The sequence below is a fragment of the Schistocerca piceifrons genome, chromosome X (assembly GCF_021461385.2).
Source record: "Schistocerca piceifrons isolate TAMUIC-IGC-003096 chromosome X, iqSchPice1.1, whole genome shotgun sequence".
In the NCBI taxonomy this organism is placed as follows: Eukaryota; Metazoa; Arthropoda; class Insecta; order Orthoptera; family Acrididae; genus Schistocerca; species Schistocerca piceifrons.
In genome coordinates this window covers 895,811,454-895,833,261 of record NC_060149.1, presented here as the reverse complement: position 1 = coordinate 895,833,261, position 21,808 = coordinate 895,811,454, and the positions used below count along the sequence as shown (strand labels likewise).

Here is a 21,808-nt window from a genome sequence, read left to right as displayed (position 1 = left end):
TCAAATAATGTATAAGCACTATTTCGAAAAGGAAGTAGTTCCGATTAATAATGAAGTCTTAGAAGTAATTCGGAAACTTTTTACTTAGGGCACTTCAAGACATCGACTGAAAAGACAGCAGAATAAATAAACAGAATATTAAAACTGGCCTGTAGTTCTTTTCATAACGTTGGTAGAGTTTTAGAAAATGGAACTTATAACGTGTCAGCATCGGGAAGTTCACAATAAATATATCTTACCAGTTTCGATTTATGGTACTGGCTTTTAGAGTAAAAACCATTCAAAAACTGATGGTTTGTCAGTAATAAACGGAGAGGTTCACACGGGTAATTACTGGGACAGACAGGAAAAGAAAGAAATGTATCAGGGGAAAGTATTGTATGACATAGCTATGACTGCAATGAAAATGAAATGAGAGAATGCGAGACTTGTAGGCAGATAGGGATGATAGATGGGACAAAGATTTGCTGGATTCAAAGAGGAAAGGAAAGGTCTGACACGACGATATAATGGAATGTAGGTAGATTAAATTTAGAAGTTGTGCAGGGGCAGGTTGGGTGAATTTTAAGGAGGGAAGGCCAAGAGGAGACCTCTACCAAGCAGTGAGTTTCACATGTATGAAGATAAGACTATCGACATTAAATAAATAATGTGCGTCATACATTTATACAAACTCTGTGAAGTTACATATGATGGGTTATGGTAGTAATAGAATAACAGGTATGTATTAATAGCACATCACCTAACAAGTATTTCCCATGCTCACCTGAATGCACCTGTTGGACCTAAGATAACAATTTGGTCCTCTGAATCAAACGTTCAGGCCATACGAGCTGACACTTAAAAATCGTGAGCCCCAAATATCATCAAGCCAGTAAAGAGAAGAGTTAATCGTATCGCCGACATATAGGTAATTAGAAATTGACCTCTTTATTGGTGCATCACCACAAAAAAATTGTCTCACAAAAGATAGTAATAACAGAAATGATCGTCCTTGATCAGACCTAAGTACAACTCAGACTCCAAGGAAATGTCGGTTAACCGCCGTACCACAACTACACAGCACCACCGAGTCCCCAGGAAGATGTCTGGTAGCTGCCAGCCGGGGGAGCAGAGCGATACAGTGTGGTGAAGACTTGGTTGAAGCTTCAGCAGATGAGACGCCTTAGGCGGCAGGCGCGAGTGGCGTGCAGTCGAACCGCAGCAGTCTACTGGAGGTTTCACCATGCTGTAAGTACACCACAGGTGGGGGAATATTCACGGACTCTTGGTGACCACAAGACATGCAGACACTACGCTCTAGTTTAGATGGAGAAGAATGGGAGTGGAAATTGGTTGTGGATTTACTCAAAGAACCATTTCACCATTTACCTGAAGTGCTTTACGAAAGTACTGTGGGGGATAGCATTGCGACCTAAAGTAGATAATAATTTTTTCATTAGCGCCTGACACAATTTTATTTTCAGTGGCTAATGGTCAATCTTGATGTAAAAGATGTTAATTTTTTGGATATCCTAAATCTACTTCAAAAAAATATTTGCAAGTGTTTCACAATTCATTTATTTCTTTAGAATAAAAATTTTTTTCATCACATGTAAATCCACCATTTCGATCATTATTTTTAAAATAGATACAATTTTTTCTTCTTTTATTTTTCTGGATATTTAATGTCAGATGAGCCTCTTAATGGAACATAGGTATTAATTGAAGTGTATTTCATTTATTTTGTTGAATGTTCAACCAGACCTGGGACCATGAAAAGTTTTCCTTTTGTTAAAATTTCTTGCTTTACCCTCTTAAATATTTTAATTATATCTTGTTCTGTAATAATACTGTAATTTAGGGTTTGAATAACACATTAGTTTTCATCAGTACTTGTCAGCACCTTATATTCACAAGATAAATTAAAAATCAATTTTAAGTCTATCAAATAATTAAAAATGTTCTTTAACTGTTCTCATAATTTTTGGTTTTGTGACATTTAAAAAGTGATTAGGCACAACTGAATCTATATTATATTTAAAAATTTTGTTTGTAATCTTTTTAAAGGCTTTTTCAACTAAATTATACTTATGAGTTGTTCTAGAAGGTTACTTTCAATTGTATCAATATCATTTTCTATATTAGAAAATATTAAAGGATTCTCAATATGTCTGTTTCTTATTAATTGTTTAGTTATCACTGTAAATATTATGTTTATCTAAGTAATAGTATTCCTTAAATTTTCTAATTTACAAAAATCACAAAAATTACTTTGAAGAAAGTCACAAGTTTCATTTGCATTTGGCATATTAGCTAATTTTGGGTCAAAAAATTTATTATTTTTCAATCCTTCATTTTAGTTAGCAAATCCCTTATTCAAAAAATTGAAACAGAAATAAATCAGTTGGTTTATTATATGCTTGAGGCAAAAAATCTTAAATTAATTACTGAGTTTCAAACAAATTCTTCTATCATATTTAGTATTTATGTATTCTCAATTAGTAATGATGTATAAAAATTTAATTTTAGTTCACTCATTTTTTAAACAAATTAGTATCTTTTACTAACTTTTTATTTTAATATACATTTAAAAACGAAAACTTATTATTTTTAAAAATAAAATTCATTTGAAAATCCAAAAACGAGATTTGTTAGAAATAATTTATAAAATAAAAAATTTTTTAGTTTTAAAAAAAATTTATCTTTATTACATTTTTAAAAATGATTTTTTTAAGTTTAAAAATTCATGATCTTATTTCTCATTAGATTTATATTTTAGATTCCCTTATATTTTTGTTTAGTATTTACATTTTCAAAATTATTAAAACATATTCATTAATGACCTTAATATATCTATGTAGTAAAATAATTTTAACTCCATTATTGAGTTGTATACATATTTTATCGTCATATTTAGAATTTAAATATTTAAAGGAAGTAATATCATACTGAAAATTTAATTCAGATCCTCGAATTTGTTTAAACCAATTAAATTGGTGGCAATCTTAATAAATGATCCCATTTACCTATAGAAAAATTATAAAAATTATGTTAATATTAGTATTTCTTTTCTAAAGTAACTTTTCAACAGTATAACTAAAATCAATTAAATTATATGTTCATTAGTAATATTACACTGACAATCCCCCTCATGAACCATGGACCTTGCCGTTGGTGGGGAGGTTTGCGTGCCTCAGTGATACAGATAGCCGTACCGTAGGTACAACCACAACCGAGGGGTATCTGTTGAGAGGCCAGACAAACGTGTGGTTCCTGAAGGGGGGCAGCAGCCTTTTCAGTAGTTCAAGGGCAACAGTCTGGATGATTGACTGATCTGGCCTTGTAACAATAACCAAAACGGCCTTGCTGTGCTGGTACTGCGAACGGCTGAAAGCAAGGGGAAACTACGGCCGTAATTTTTCCCGAGGGCATGCAGCTTTACTGTATGATTAAATGATGATGGCGTCCTCTTGGGTAAAATATTCCAGAGGTAAAATAGTCCCCCATTCGGATCTCCGGGCGGGGACTACTCAAGAGGATGTTGTTATCAGGAGAAAGAAAACTGGCGTTCTACGGATCGGAGCATGGAATGTCAGATCCCTTAATCGGGCAGGTAGGTTAGAAAATTTAAAAAGGGAAATGGATAGGTTGAAGTTAGATATAGTGGGAATTAGTGAAGTTCGGTGGCAGGAGGAACAAGACTTCTGGTCAGGTGACTACAGGGTTATAAACACGAAGTCAAATAGGGGTAATGCAGGAGTAGGTTTAATAATGAATAGGAAAATAGGAATGCGGGTAAGCTACTACAAACAGCATAGTGAACGCATCATTGTGGCCAAGATAGATACGAAGCCCACACCTACTACAGTAGTACAAGTTTATATGCCAACTAGCTCTGCAGATGACGAAGAAATTGAAGAAATGTATGATGAAATAAAAGAAATTATTCAGGTAGTGAAGGGAGACGAAAATTTAATAGTCATGGGTGACTGGAATTCGAGTGTAGGAAAAGGGAGAGAAGGAAACGTAGTAGGTGAATATGGATTGGGGCTAAGAAATGAAAGAGGAAGCCGCCTGGTAGAATTTTGCACAGAGCACAACTTAATCATAGCTAACACTTGGTTTAAGAATCATGATAGAAGGTTGTATACATGGAAGAACCCTGGAGATACTAAAAGGTATCAGATAGATTATATAATGGTAAGACAGAGATTTAGGAACCAGGTTTTAAATTGTAAGACATTTCCAGGGGCAGATGTGGACTCTGACCACAATCTATTGGTTATGAGCTGTAGATTAAAACTGAAGAAACTGAAAAAAGGTGGGAATTTAAGGAGATGGGACCTGGATAAACTGAAAGAACCAGAGGTTGTACAGAGTTTCAGGGAGAGCATAAGGGAACAATTGAAAGGAATGGGGGAAAGAAATACAGTAGAAGAAGAATGGGTAGCTCTGAGGGATGAAGTAGTGAAGGCAGCAGACGATCAAGTAGGTAAAAAGAAGAGGGTTAGTAGAAATCCTTGGGTAACAGAAGAAATATTGAATTTAATTGACGAAAGGAGAAAATATAAAAATGCAGTAAATGAAGCAGGCAAAAAGGAATACAAACGTCTCAAAAATGAGATCGACAGGAAGTGCAAAATGGCTAAGCAGGGATGGCTAGAGGACAAATGTAAGGATGTATAGGCTTATCTCACTAGGGGTAAGATAGATACTGCCTACAGGAAAATTAAAGAGACCTTTGGAGATAAGAGAACCACATGTATGAACATCAAGAGCTCAGATGGTAACCCAGTTCTAAGCAAAGAAGGGAAAGCAGAAAGGTGGAAGGTGTATATAGAGGGTCTATACAAGGGCGATGCACTTGAGGACAATATTATGGAAATGGAAGAGGATGTAGATGAAGATGAAATGGGAGATATGATACTGCGTGAAGAGTTTGACAGAGCACTGAAAGACCTGAGTCGAAACAAGGCCCCCGGAGTAGACAACATTCCATTGGAACTACTGACGGCCTTGGGAGAGCCAGTCCTGACAAAACTCTTCCATCTGGTGAGCAAGATGTATGAGACAGGCGAAATACCCTCAGACTTCAAGAAGAATATAATAATTCCAATCCCAAAGAAAGCAGGTGTTGACAGATGTGAAAATTACCGAACAATCAGTTTAATAAGCGACAGCTGCAAAGTACTAACACGAATTCTTTACAGACGAATGGAAAAACTAGTAGAAGCTGACCTCGGGGAAGATCAGTTTGGATTCCGTAGAAATACTGGAACACGTGAGGCAATACTGACCTTACGACTTATCTTAGAAGAAAGATTAAGGAAAGGCAAACCTACGTTTCTAGCATTTGTAGACTTAGAGAAAGCTTTTGACAATGTTGACTGGAATACTCTCTTTCAAATTCTAAAGGTGGCAGGGGTAAAATACAGGGAGCGAAAGGCTATTTACAACTTGTACAGAAACCAGATGGCAGTTAAAAGAGTTGAGGGACATGAAAGGGAAGCAGTGGTTGGGAAGGGAGTAAGACAGGGTTGTAGCCTCTCCCTGATGTTATTCAATTTCTATATTGAGCAAGCAATAAAGGAAACAAAAGAAAAATTTGGAGTAGGTATTAAAATCCATGGAGAATAAATAAAAACTTTGAGGTTCGCCAATGACATTGTAATTCTGTCAGAGACAGCAAAGGATTTGGAAGAGCAGTTGAACGTCATGGATGGTGTCTTGAAGGGAGGATATAAGATGAACATCAACAAAAGCAAAACGATGATAATGGAATGTAGTCGAGTTACGTCGGGTGATGCTGAGGGTATTAGATTAGGAAATGAGACACTTAAAGTAGTAAAGGAGTTTTGCTATTTGGGGAGCAAAATAACTGATGATGGACAAAGTAAAGAGGATATAAAATGTAGACTGGCAATGGCAAGGAAAGCGTTTCTGAAGAAGAGAAATTTGTTAACATCGAGTATAGATTTAAGTGTCAGGAAGTTATTTCTGAAAGTATTTGTATGGAGTGTAGGCCTGTATGGAAGTGAAACATGGACGGTAAATATCTTGGACAAGAAGAGAATAGAAGCTTTTGAAATGTGGTGCTACAGAAGAATGCTGAAGATTAGATGGGTAGATCACATAACTAATGAGGAAGTATTGAATAGGATTGGGAAGAAGAGAAGTTTGTGGCACAACTTGACCAGAAGAAGGGATCGGTTGGTAGGACATATTCTGAGGCATCAAGGGATCACCAATTTAGTATTGGAGGGCAGCGTGGAGGGTAAAAATCGTAGGGGGAGACCAAGAGATGAATACACTAAGCAGATTCAGAAGGATGTAGGTTGCAGTAGGTACTGGGAGATGAAGAAGCTTGCACAGGATAGAGTAGCATGGAGAGCTGCATCATACCAGTCTCAGGACTGAAGACCACAACAACAACAACATTGACAATCTCGAATTTATTCCTCTGAAAAGTGAAGACTAAAGGATATTTTAGTTAATAAATTATATGTAAAGAAAATTAGATTTAAAAGAAACAGTAACTCTAGTTTATTGATGAAACTATTTATTTTTTTCTACAAACAGTCCATCAGCTCAGTTAAAATGTAAATTTATTAGTTCAAGAAGTGTAATTTTTGATAAATTCATAACTCCAATTTTTTTATTAGCTTAAATAATTTGATCTTTAAAGCAAGTAAAATTTTCAACACCACATTTTATATTTATATTTAATTTCACTTAACCTCAGTAATAATATTATCCAAATGTTTATCTTTACTCTGAATATTTTCTTAACTTTTTAAACTATATGACCAATATTTGTTGTAATAGTTTCTCTATGACAATATAATTTATTATTATGTGAACTGATATTTGTAGTTTGAAGAGTTGTATATAAACCAACTATTGCAACATTTTTATAACTGTCTCTTACAGGAACAGTTAATCTTTTTGATGAATTGTGTTAATCGAAAAAAGTGACTCACATAATATTTATAAAAAATAACTAAGGATTCCAGAATAAAATTAAAAAATGAACATGGTAAACTTTTACCAAAATCTGTTTGATAAAAGATAATAGGCCCAAGTGGCTGTTGTAAAACCACATTAATGATTGAAAAATACATTTTAGCTCCTGGATTGTTAAATGAGATAAAATTGTTATCATTATATATTTATTCTAAAAGTTTAGATTAATCAAAATACTTGCTATGTTTGTTGACGATAATGATGGTATTATCCCTGAGATTAATATGAAGGTAATTCATCAGTTTTATTTTATGATTGTCGTAATATACTTAAAGAATATATACTATAGGAATACATTAGAGAAATATGATAGAATAATGGACAATTTGAATTTGTTGCAATAGATATGATTAGAAAAACTGCCAAGGGGATATAGATTTGAATAACACATTTTTAACAATAATAAAAATTTTTTAAAGAACATAGTCATTAAACAATTTTCTTTAACAAATTTAACAAACAAACTATGCTAACAGTTTTGAAAAACATAATCATTAATTGTAAAGCATTAAAAACTAATCATTTTTGTTGTTGTTATTAATTGTTTTAAGAAATATATCCCAGAGGTTGTTGCAATGGCTAAATGAAACACAGAGATAAAAATTTAAAAATTGTAAGAGCAACATAGCACTGAATACTTAAAATATAAAAACGAAGCTGAACCTGTTATTAGTACAATGACAAATATTGGAGTTAAAGTTTTAAAAACAATTAAACAAAATGCAGACGTTTAAAAATTAATTCTTCCCAATCGTCAATAATTAGAACATTATGTAGAAGAATTTAATGACATACCAAAATCCAAACAATATGTTAGAGATAATATGTTTAGGGTAACAGAAATACAAGATTTATTGAATAAATATGAGAAAAGTTAAAGATGCAAAAAGTGAAATATGATTAACAAACATAAAATATAGAAAAAATAATTGTAAGTGAAAGAATGCTAGAATACATCAGTAAAAGTGAAGATATTCCTTCTGGATCAAGATTTGTATGTATATTTAAATTTCATGTAATTACCAGTAGAAGTTCAAAGTCATAAATCAAGAGTTAAAACATCTGAATGAGCAAATGGACTTATGGATCTTTTAACTAAAAAAAATTACTAGATCATATGAAGAAAAAAATAAATGCTGCTGATATATCGAATTATGTTGACATGTTACATATTTCATGTGGATTATATACTGATAATCCAAATAAATTAAAATCAGGTTGAGGTAACAAATATAAAGATTCGGTAAAAAATATCAACAATAATAAACGAAAAGTACTAGAATTCGTTGATTCTACAGTGAATTCTGTAGAACAAACAAACTAGCGCTTTTAGTTTGTTGTTATTCTACCAAGAACTGAAGGAAGAATCAGTTAACATGAAATAACTACATTTATTTTCCAAAACGTTAGAAGTAGATTTAGAATCAGATTCAATTTAGATAAGTAACTGGTCTAGGTTTAATTAAAAAAATTTTCAAGCAAACCAATCAGATATATTTTGATGAATAAGTCTGTAATTTTATATATGGCTTAGCAGTAATTTTTGGTGAAGAATTAGCTGGAACAAAAAATTGTTGTAATGAAAATGATGGAATAATCAAAATGTCAAGAAATAAATATAATGAATTTATTATTAATCATTCAATGCGAAATACTTATACAATTAGATTATCGAAAACCTAATCTCACACATTTCAGGAACCAGAAAAATGTGGGAGACGATAAGTTCATTTTTAATCAATAAATTTCCTTCTTAAATTCATTTTCCTGGTAGTAATTATTGCAGTCCAGGAACAAAATTAGAAAAAATATTATCCTTAGGTGACAAGGAATAAATTCATTAGAAAAAACATACTTTCTATAGGGAGAATAAATATTTATAAAAAAGTCATGAACCTTATGAAGAACTTCAATTGGCTGCAAAAGTAGGATCATATGCTAAGGATGTTTCATTAGGCGAACAATCAGCAGCAACAGCAGTTAGAGCAATAATGTATGGAACATGAAATTTACAAATGGGTCTCATTGATAAAAATTTGTGGATTAGAAATTTTTCTTTATGTTCGGAATGTTATATTTATGAAATTTTTTTTTAATTGAACCTAAGTGTTTTTTTTAGTCTTGAACCAAAATTTTCATAGAATGTTGATCTAAGTAAAATATTTCCAACTTAATTTATAATCGAACTTTTATGAAATTGTAAACCAGTTAAAAAGTGTTGCATAAATTTTAAACGAAATTGTATACAATTTTAACCTATTTAAAATATTTTTTATAGAATTGTAATTAAATTTTTTAATAATCCTAATCAAAGTAAAACCTATTAATTAAAATTTTAATCTGACTGATTGAAAGATTACAATTGAATTTAATTTGCTGCAAAGTGGTACAAACAAACTTAAAGGAATTGAAATAAATGTATACAATGAACAATTAAATAGTATAGATAATTTTTAAATTGATGTACAGCAGAACAAACGAGATAAAAAAACTCTTGGAAATTTACTTATAACATTAAGTGTTTCGATTCTAAAAGAATTATAGAGCATCTTATAAGAATAGTACAAGATTAACAAAACGGGAAGGTTGAGTTTCATTATTGTTATTTGTTGCAATACCATATTTATCGGCTGCTAGTACAGTAGCCAAAACTGTAGCAGAAACAGTAATAAATAAAAAATAAGATGACGAAGAACTCAAAGAAAAAAAGGTGTAATTTTTCATTTGGAAGAGAATGCACTTAAGTAAGAAATAACTTCTATAACAATAAAAAATAATAAACTCATATGAAATATTGGTATACATAATTTTACTAATAAATTAAAAATTAAACATTTTGTAGGTGATTTGTGTTTGATGAATTGCTAATTAATCAAAAAATTCAAAGTGGTATGATTTATTTGGATATTTCTGATAATGATGGTCCTCCTACAAGCATAAAACAAGTAATACAAAACAAGTTTATGAATCGGTTGTAGAGATATAACAAAATAATTAATTATTTGGGAAACATGATTTACATTACAGGTTTGGAAGTATAAATGTTCTGATGAATTCATTTGTAGTCATTTATGTTTATTTGTATTGTAATTATTATCGTAAATTTATAGATTTTGAGATATTTTAAATCTAAGAAATGGAAATTTTTGGGAAAAAATAAATATAATATATGAGGAACTAAACACAGTTTATACAAAAACTACTAAAAACGAACTAGAAAAAGTGAAAATGTAATAGATCTAGAAATAGAAAATCAAACTGAGCATGAATTAGAACAGAATAAAAAATTAATACGAAAAATAATGAAGATGAGTTTGGAAGAAGAGAAATACAAGTTACTACAAAAATTTTTGTAATTCTATTAGGAGAAATAGAAAATTAAAATAATTAATGACAATGAATTAGAAAATATAAAAAAAGAAACTGAGCTAAAAATAGAAATGTAATTAAACAACTTGAGAAAAAAAGTTTTGTAGAATATTTGATTAAATTACAAGTTATTTTACTTTTCTAAATAGATTAGTAGCAGTGGGCGATCCAATTAGTGGTTATGATGCTTTTACCAAACGTTATGCTGCTTTTTACCAAAGGAATTAATTATTATTTTCACCAAACTTTAATAAAAAAACTAAAATTTATAATAGTACAATATGAGATGTAATAAAAGAGTTAACAATATCAATTCAACATTTAAATATTTTTCAGATGAACATAATTTATTAAAAAGTAAGGTAAATGGTAAACAAATATTTGAATTTTCATTTACAGCTGTAAATGAGCAAACACATAGCTTTGAGTATCTATTTACACTTGAAAAGTTCTTGTCATTGTTATGAACATAAGAAAGTATTATCATTTAATGATTCTGGTGCTTTGTTAAGTATGTTTGATAATTTCTGCAAAATAACTACTGAGAACCAGTCGATAGAAGTATTACATAACTCATATTTTCAATGTATAAATTATAAGATGAAAGTTAAAGCAGTTAAAGTAGATGGCAAAATAATTTTATTCGAAAAACTTTAATATTTAATAAATGAGTAACCTTAATCACCTATCTGCCAATCATATTTAGTGCCTGAAATGTAAAAAAAGTACTGACACACATCAACAAACTAGAAGAACAACGAAAAGGGAAGAATAGGAATTGAAGGAATTTGTTAAGTTTGAAAAACTAAGAAAATTATATTTGTACAGAAATTTTAGGTAATGGTTTACACCATAATGAAATTTGTGGAGAAATAATTTATGAATTAAGCTATCAAATTAGAAAAAATGTGAAGGTGTTTTATATCTTTCCGTATGGATGGTTTAAGAACAAGCAGATTTAGTAGAAATAGATTTTCGTAAATTAATTGGAATTCCAAAAATATATAAATGGCATAATTACATATAATTGGTGTTTATTCAAACTTTTATTGGGCTATCCAGATACATATAAAAATAGAGAATTGGCAAAGAATTTTATAATAAATGTTTTCAAAACCATGCAAAAAATATAATGTTAATTGTTATTCAACTATTACTGAATTAAACACATCGGTAGTTTATAGATTTAGTAGAACATTAAAAGAAAAATGCAGAAAAAAATAACTAAATGGAAATTATAAATTGTTTTATTTAGTTCCTAAATTAATTAATGAATATAATAATACAAAACGTTCTACAACAAAAATGAAACCGAAAATGTAAACAAAAAAGAACAAAAATTTTGCATAATGTTTTACTATAGTTTTGTAGATAATATACGTAAATATAAAAAAGGGAATATAGTAAGAATAAGCCAATTAAAAGGAATTTAGAAAAACGGCCAATTGATAACAAAAGTTTATGAAATTGGAAAAGTTATTCATTCTGATTGAATCAAAAAGTTATAAAAAAGAAAGATAATAAAATTTGTGTTAAATGGCTACTTTTATTATTTGTCATCATAGTTGAGTCCCTAAAAATAATGTTGTAATAAATTTTTTAAATAAATTTCAACCTTTATAAATAAACAAAATTGAAAGCTATCAATTTTATACTTTCCTAGTTACTGAGAATAGAAAAAATAATATAAATATTCCTAGTAAATATGTGGAAAGGAATCTAAATATTGGCAATGGTTGGGTTCATCCTAACAATGCTCAATTAAACATGAATTGTAAAATCATTCAAATTGATGGATCAGACTACTCTATATATGATGGAAAATATAATAAAAAGTTAATTGATAACTACATTGCATAATTATTTGTTTTTTTAGCTATAAAACAAGGAAAGTATATGTTATCAAGAATAAAACATCCTCTCATAATTTCATTAGTTTTTTTTTTTAAATTTAACTCTTATCTCTATCTGGTAATACTTATTTCCCTTTCCATCCTGAACACCTTTTTTTGAAAATGGTGAATAAAGTTGACTTCTCTGTATTCTTGGGCATAGTAGACACTGGGAAAAATAATAAAAAAATTTCTTCCATAAAAAATGTAGCGGGAAAACAAGTAGCACAATCGTGAGGGACAGGATTTATTTGACCAAAATTATTCCCTTACTTCCTGCTATTTGTTTGATATTATAAGTTACCTCAGGAACAGTTATGAATAAAAAATTATTCTTTCATTACTTTTATTTATTAGTTATAATAAAAAATGTTACACAGATTGCAAATCATATTCTGTGGCAAAAAATTAATAATAATTTTTTTTTATTTATTTTGTAACACAAAGTCATGGTTCAGACTGCTTCACTTTTCGTGAAATAATTTGAAACAAACCTTTCCTTTTGCAAGACATAAGTACTGATTGCATTTTGTGCACTTTGTCTTTGTCTGGAACTGCAGCGCTCATACTGACATGTTCGTGGTGACGAAATATCATCCACTGTCGGACAGTGATCATACCCATCATATCCCTTGTCCAAACCTGGTTTCGGTTGGGGGTTGTAAACTTTTGCCTTTGTGGAGGTACTTAATGTATCATCTAACGGTGTTTCAAACTCTTCAGCTCTCCTCTTTCTGTCTGAACATGACAGAAGAGCGTCAGCTAGAGACATTTTAAATTTCAACAAATCCATAATGTTCTTTTTGGCAGTCTGGTTTTCATGACAGTGCTCTCTGTAGAGAAACCAGCAGTTGACCACTGAAAGGTCTATGAAATGCAGCAAGCACTTGAGTGTCCATTTTCTGGTTCTGAACCACATTCGGTAACACTCAACCTGCTGATCATGAATGTCTACGTCACCCATATTGGCATTGTACTGCTGAATTACAAAAGGACAATCTACATCAAGATAGTGACCTTCCTGCTTACACCACCTTTGAACTTTACATTTTGGCTCAATGCCAGCACAAGTGGATGCTATCACGACCCTCTGACTGTCCTGCCACTCAGTAATTACTACAGCTTCATCTGCTCTAACATATGAATGACACTCTCCTCTTTCATTCTTCGCTCTTTCAAATTAACATTCTTAATTCTGTTTACCATTATTGTGCCAGTAGCTTCAATTCCTTTCTCCTTAAGCTTTGCTAAGAGAGGAATTGTGGTAAAGTACCTATCAAAATAAACAAAAGTTCCTTGTGGAAGAGTCTGTGTTAGTCGTAAAATAACAGAAGGGCCTAATCCTAATGACTTATCACCCAGAAGTGTTGTAGCCCCGTGATAAATTTCAAAATCCAACACTATACCTGATGCTGAAGTCATGATAAAGTTTTTAAGACCTACAGGCCATGGTTTTCCTTTAATATATTGCTTCAGTTTGCAATGCCCGGTAAAAGGGATCATTTGCTCATCAGTACTGTAGTAATTAAAGCTACAAGGCAAACTGTGACATCAACTTCTTACTGTGTCGATCACTTGCTGAACTTTCCACAGTCTATTAGTTTTAGCCTCTTCAGGTGGTTTCATAGTATCAACAAAGTGCTCATTATTCCTGAATGCAAGGAAACGGTCTCTAGACATAGTGTCACTAATAGCTGATAAAGAAATAGATTTCTTCCAGTACATGGGTAGCCTAGCATACCTTATGCACCCTATCATTAAATTTATCCCAAAAAACACCTGCAGTTCATGAGCTGTAGTCCGTAGGGATTTCCCTGTCTTTACAACACTATACATATTTGTGTATTTCGCTGCCTCTTCAAAAAACTTTTCACTGAAATATTCACAGAAATATTCAGCAGGAGTTCCAATTGGTGAACGACTCTAGAATTAAAAAGAACATATTTTAGTAAGAAAATGGGAATGATACATGAAATCGGTAACTCAGATCGCACCTCTTTGTCACTGACCTCAACAGCACTGTAATTAATGTTTGGTGGATGAAACTTCTGAACAAAATTTGATCTCTGAAAATGCAGTGATCTGACACTTTCTGTGACACTGTGTGAAGTCCTGCGCTCTTCAGGAACTTCAGGAACTTCTGTGGCACTCAAATCTTCATCAGACAAGTCGTCTGCCTGCTGAATATTTGAAGGAGAAGGAACAAACTCGTCGTCTTCATCTGACGAAATGCCACTAAAATCCGAATCTTCTAATAGAGAACGGAATTGATTGTCTGATAAACCTGCATAAAATAACAGGAATGTGCATAAAAACTTTCCCATTCAAAACTGTATGAAAAGCAGTAATATAGGGAGGCCAATGACACAATCAACAACACCCACTCGAGGAAGAAGTTACACAGTCAACACCTAGCCCACTCAATCATGCTAATACAGATTTAACGCACAATTGCTGTGCAAACATATGAAGTTACTAATAATAATCAGTATCACAATGTTGTACATACTATTACAAATAACCAGATCCAGCAAATAGCCGAAACAATTCAATTTGACTTAATTATGAGCTACTAACAAGGCGCTGGCATAATACTCACTTCTCAATCAACTTAAACAACATGTGCTGCAATCTGTTAGCGCTGAATGGCAACATAAACATGATAAACGCGTAGCACACAACCTGCACGATCATTGCAGGTCACTTGGAAGAAAGGCAAGAGATTCAGTTTGTCATAAAAAAATAAAAACCGAACCCACACGATCATGTGGGTTCGAGTGGAAAGGGCTAAGGAAGGACATGTACTTTGCAGTGGTAAAATAAAAGGTAAAGAAAATAAAGTACTTTACCCATTAGAAATATGTGGTGTTTTTTATGATTATAAAGAAGTAATGTCAGAAGGAGATTTAATTATTATTTTTACTTCGAATCTTAGTGCTGGTCATGTTGTTTTAGATGGTTCAAAAAATGAATGCTGGAGTTGAAATAAAAGATACATTATCAATGAAGGAAAAATTGTTTATGAAAAGCTCGAAATTAGAGAACCCATTGTGAAATAGAATCCTGCTTAGCTACTTAAATAAGAACAATTGAAATCAAAGACATCCTGAAACACCAATATTGTTCTTTGATTTACAGACTACAGAAATAAAAATAATTTCGAAATATTATAACAAATCATTACAATTCAGCAGAGTTTCATATGCTTTATTTTATTTTTGACATTTTTCAAATAAAAAGACAAAATAATCAGTTAGTTTATTCTTATTATTTGATAATGTTAAAGTACAGAATGTTTATTTAAAAATGGAACAAATGCAAATTTTTCTCAAGAAATCTGGGATTTAGTTTTGTCAAATAAGTTTTAAAACTTTATGATTCACTTTGTGATTTTAACCAGTAACACAACTAAAAGGAGGTATTGATATTAATTTACATAATTTCATTAGCAATTATACTCTTTATTTTATGAATATGCTTTGAAGATAGTATATTATGCAACACAAAAGACAACTATGAAATTATTTGCTAGTTTTAATGACAAAATTCCTAATGATGCTTTAGCATTTTGAAACTTTTTATGGTAAAAAGTGTTTACCTTATGATATTCAAAACAGAATATTGATTGAAAATTTTTAATTTTCGAGAAAATTTTAAGAATTTTGTATATATAAAAATATACATTTTTATTATTTCTGACAAATTGTTATCATCAAGATCATGTGATAAATGATGAATATTTATATGATAATCCACAAATTCTTTTAAAGTTATAAAAAAGAGATAATTCGACTTTTCTAGTTCTTCCCAAAAATGTAAAATAGTTTCATTAAAAAGTCCTAACAAATAATCAATACCATAAGTATCTTGATCATTCCACTAATGTTCTATTATTTATATCTGTTCATGGTAGGTAAGAGACTGATTGTCCAGTGATTTCCATGTCGACTTAACTCTTTGCCCAGTTTGGGAATTGTCACAATCCTGTCTTCCAGTAGTGTAGAAAGTAGCCAAGGTGCAGGCAACTGTTGAAACTCCTGGTGATGAGGACCAATGACTGGTGTGGTAACTGCTTGAGATGTGTGTCTGTAATGCCATTCAGCCCTGGCGCTGAGTGAGTGCACGGGTGTGAGAGGGCCTTCCTGATCTCGGCAGGTGAAGGTAATGGTGTGTCAGTCTGGAGCTCAGTCAGCTGAAGTCCCCGCATCTGTTGGTGTACCCTGTCCACTTCAGCATTGTTGTCTTGGATGTCCAGAGTGTTTTGGCATTCACAGGTCTCGGCAATGATCTCTCCGTTGCCCAATATGTAGTAGACAATGCTGGCAGGGGCATGGAGAGTGTGATTTGGTGTACAAGAGATGTTTAATGCCCTTATGAGTGACCATTCTTCATGAACTAAGTATGAAGTTGGCTATCCTATCCTTCCAAACTTTGGTGTGATATTTGATGACACAATAGAGTAACATGCAGGAGAAGCGTTTACTCTCCTGTCTGTCTGCTGGGTTTCAGTAGTGCTGTAAGCGTTTCTGGGCTCTGTTTCCCAGGGTCTTCAGGTTCTGAAGCAAGGGAGAGAATTCATATTGTTGCCAGGTGGCCCTTGTTGATCTGATGGAACCTTTGTCACAACACACTATGAAGTTTGTTGGTGAGAGTGGAAATTATTGTATCGATGTTGGCAGTGGTTGAGATGAGCTCAGTTGGTCGGAGATTGTTGTTGAACCATGTTCTGCACTGGTGCCATTAGGTATTGGTGGTCCAGGAGCGCCAGAGTTGGTCCACAGCTTTCTCGACAGTACTGAGCACTGGATTGTGGTCTGGAGCTGAATCCAGTACTGTGGTTAGATGAAGGTCCAGACACAGGTTTTCCATCATGGCGATGTCCAGGACATCAAGTCTATGGCTGGGGTTGGTAAGGACATGAGCTGTCTCATTGGATCTGAAGATAATTGTCTCAACATATCCTGCCAGTGTGTACAGCTTGTTGTCACAGGTTTCATCTATCTGTGGTTCCACATAAAGAGTTACGTGTTGAGGTTGCCCCTAGAACTATCTTGTCAAAGGCATCAAACAGCGTTGTAAAATCTCACACTTTGAACGTCCAGTTAGGGCTAAGGTAGACTGTGATGAGTGTTATGGTGCCATATGCAGTTGAAGCGGCGACTGCTGTGGCCTCAAGCGTAGCTGGTTGGGTCAAGGGGACTGGAGCATAGGTAATGCTTCTATGTACATAGATGCCCATGCATCCAACACAGCCATTGTCTCTATTGGTGCAATAGCCCACTATATTTCGAAGCTTGAATAGCTGCAGTGGTAGGAGATGTGTTTCTGTGAGGAAGGGGTTTGGGGGGGGGGGGGGTCAACGTGGCGACGACGTGAGAAGACTTCCAGTTCAGGCTTCTCTGTTTGGAGATCATTGATGTTGTATACAAAGTGTGAGGCGTTTAGTCTGTTGAGGTCTATAGACCATGGCTTTCATTGAAGGCCTTCATGGTTCCCTCAAACAGGGCTATTGTTTCCATCAATGTGGTTGTTGCTGCACAGAATTTCTGGAATGCCTCATTTAGGATGGTCAGGATATTCCTCTGCTGTAAGGTCACCAGGATGCCTATGATGCTGGACATAATGGATGCAACATCGTCGTTACTGGATGACATTTACTCCAACTGTTGGCTGCTTGTAGGTCGTCTTCCTCTGGCTTGTGTTTTGAACCGAGTGGTGGCTGCAGTGGAATAGAAGGGAAGTCAGACATGTCGTCCACTGCTTGTGGTGCTGGTACTGCTGCTTGGGCTGCTTCTTGGACCCTTTCCCTCGCCACTCGACCCTGTGCTGTGTACATGCGGAGCACCTGTTGAAATGTGCTGCACCCTCTCCACGTGGCCAGGTGCTCCCCACTGCAGTTGACGCAGGGTGGTCTTTGGTTGCGAGCTTGAAGGAGTCTTGTGCCTGATGGTGGCCTCCACACTTTAAACATCTCGCCTGGTGGGTGCAGTATGTAGTGTTGTGAAAATATCGCTGCCACCACTTGTATTGTGGAGGCCCCATCTTGGATGGCACGTTTCAACGCGAATTTTGATGTCGAAGATGTGCTGTACATCTTAGATGGAGTCACTGGCTGGTCCACTCAGGAGGGTGATTCAGTGTAATGGCTGGGCAACTAGATGAGATATACTGATGCTTGCGAAAAGCCAAGTTTGTGTAGTTCAATTTCCACCTCCTGAACTGTGATTTCGGCTGGCAAATATTTGAGGACAACTTTCAACGTTTTCTCTGTAGGGGGCTGAAGGGGATAAAAAGAAATCTTCGCCTCCTGGGAGAATTTGAGCGCCACCCATTGGTCCGCCAACGTATCAAAGTGATATTTTATGGAGTCCTCTTTAAAATTACATTGATGGATCCGGCAAATTGTTACTTCAGTTCTGAGTTAAGCAATACACATTTTCCCATGTAGTAAATCGTAAATGGCGGGATCCTATCGTAGCTGGCGCTTGGGAGAGACGAGGTTGGCCAGCTTGGCTAGTGTCCTCTCTCGTTGGTTGAGTGGTGACATGTGCTAGCCCTCTGGCTGCAGAAGGTCGAATTTGTTGGCAATGGGCAGTGGCGATTGTCTCTCTGTTGCATCGTTGACATCTTTCGAGTTCTTCCGCTTCCGACTGGACTCGATTTGGCGGACGAGCTCGACCTGAGCGTCGTAAGCGTCAACTTGAGATGTGTCACAGTCAGATCCTGCAGCTGACCCTGGCTTGCAGTCTTCGTCAGATGTGATGTCGCGTTCGTGGTGGGGCGTTTTGAGTCCGCGCCTTGCGGCGAAGTCCATGGCATGTCGATTGCGGCCTTACCGATCGGTGGTAGTGATTTTATTGTCCTGGGTGGTGTCCGTTGATGGATAAACATTGACAGTGGTGAGTATTCCACCAAAATGACAGTCCTGCTCGCAGAGTTTCGTCTGGTGAGTGACCTCGATCGTTGTCTTGGGGGACGATTCGGGGGCCCCAATTTTCTATCGTCTCCTGCTCTTATCGCTCCTCCATGTGCCGTAACCGTAGCCGAAGTAGTCGTAATCCAGTGTCCGCCTGCCATAACCTGGGTCGTCGTAATCTGATGTCCGTCTGCCGTAGCCTGAGTCGTCGTAAGAGGGCAGCCGATGGGGCCGACAGCTGAGCAAGCCGCGCACAGCGATCCGCACGCTTTCCGAGTCTAGCAGCCGCCAGGTCACATCGGTCACTGCAACGTTATTTACCCTTCGCTAGCGCTTTCACGGGAGTGTGTCCACTAAATTATTTGTCATATCCACGATACCAGTGTCAGATTTAGTGCTACGAACTATTTACACGTTTTGTAAGACGACGCCAGGATGGTCATGTAATGTAGCGAAGGTGCATGTGTGATCCGTTAACAAAGCGTAGAAAAACCATGGAAGGTGTCGAAGACAGTCAATTTGTAAATAATCGGCGGGCTTTACAGAAGTTATTCCTCATCGTAATGCCTTCCACGGCCACTGTTCCCAATACCGAGAGCTTCAACGCTCACACATGTTCTCAGAATAACGTCAGGCCAACATACAACCAACTGCGCAGCACCTTTATTTTGTTCGAGACCCGAACAGCGTCCATGAGAACAGCAGCGCGTTCAGTCTTTGCTACCAGGAGACCAGCAATCGTCGCCCACCGATGACACAGCAGATGCACTGTCGGACGTCAGCTTCCCACGACGTCCAACTGGTCCAGCAGCCACCCCATCAACTACAGCAGGCAGCAGCTATCCATTCGACAAGTATGCAACAACAGTGGCATCAAGGAGTACAGTATAACCTGTCAGTTCAAAATCGCTTTGAAGTTGCTGCATATTCTTGTGCCTTTGTAAGTAAATCTCCTGTCAATAAAAACCTTCTACAAACAGTTACAAAACTCAAGATCATCCTGTATTTATATATTACAAAAAGGGTTCAAATGGCTCTGAGCACTATGGGACTTAACTTCTAAGGTCATCAGTCCCCTAGAACTTAGAACTACTTAAACCTAACTAACCTAAGGACATCACACACTTCCATGCCCGAGGCAGGATTCGAACCTGCGACCGTAGCGGTCGCGCGGTTCCAGACTGTAGCGCCTTTAACCGCTTGGCCACTCCGGCCGGCTTATATATTACAGTAAAAAGTGGAAAGATATAGCAAGAGACCTAGAGAAGGTCATTTCTCATCCGTACTTGCCTAGATCACGACGTGATGCATAAGCATTGCGACTGAGACCACTGACGATTACAGGAAGTGTGTTGGTTTCTTGGAAGAGAACCACATCGACTTTGACTCTTATGTAATTGATCAGACTAATAAACCGCTAAAAGTAGCCATTAGAGGGTTACCACTCACAACATCTGAGGAGGAGATTGCTGTTGAATTACTAACCAAGGATATCAAGTTGGTTCTGCAGTTCAAATGCATTGTCATATCACAAACGACCATTTCCCTTGCTCTTAGTAATATTAACTCGTAATGTTAAAGCTGCAGATATATAGTCCCTGAAAAAGTTATGTCGTATTTCAGGTGTAGCTGTGGACGGCTACAGATCACGTGGTGCCAGCCTTTGTCATAGGTGTCAAAGATGTAATAGTTCATCGGCACGTTGGAATGCGGAACCGCGTTGTGTACTGCGCTCTCAAAATCACCTATCTTCAGAATGTAAATACCCAGAGACACTCTAACCTCTTGCATTAAGAAAGAAATTATAATTATATTAATACCGTCAGCTGCGCACGGGCGTTGATATAGATCAACGGGTACAGGTCATGTATGCCCCGACTGGGACTCGAACCCGGGATCTCCTGCTTACATGACAGACGCTCTATCCATCTGAGCCACCGAGGGCACAGATGATAGTGCGAACGCAGGGACTATCTCGCGCACACCTCCCTCGAGACACACATTCTCTCCTTGTATGTCCACACTCTACATTCGTAGTGTCCCACCCCAACACACTCATTACTCGTGGAAGACATTCTTCCAAGTCCCGTAAGGGTTCGGGGAATAGGTGTGCATTCTTCTTCTTTTGTGCAGATGCACACATATTCCCCGAACTCTTACGGGACTTGGAAGAATGTCTTCCACGAGTAATGAGTGTGTTGGGGTGGGACACTATGAATGTAGTGTGTGGACATACAAGGTGAGAATGTGTGTCTCGAGGGAGGCGTGCACGAAATAGTCCCTGCATTCGCACTATAAACTGTGCCCTCGATGGCTCAGATGGATAGAGCGTCTGCCATGTAAGCAAGAGATCCCGGGTTCGAGTCCCGGTCGGGGCACACATTTTCAACTGTCCCCGTTGATTTATATCAACGCCCGTGCGCAGCTCACAGTATTAATGTAATTCTAATTTCGTTCTAGACGGCTGCAGGTCATCAATGGTGTCTGTTCTTTCGGACATGTCCGAAAGAACAGACACCATATCCATATATCTTGCATTAAGTGTGGCGGAAGCCATCCCGCGTCATGCAAAGGTTGCCTTGTTTACCAGCAACTACGCGTGCTCCAGCACCGTCACGTAAACACA

General features: G+C 35.5%; 1 non-coding gene across 1 annotated transcript; it reads left to right on the top strand.

Moving 5' to 3' along the window:
- Positions 1-21,485: 21,485 nt before the first annotated feature.
- Trnat-ugu lies at positions 21,486-21,560 on the top strand. The gene has a single exon. It is a non-coding gene; the product is annotated as a tRNA-Thr (tRNA).
- The last annotated feature ends 248 nt before the right edge of the window (positions 21,561-21,808 follow it).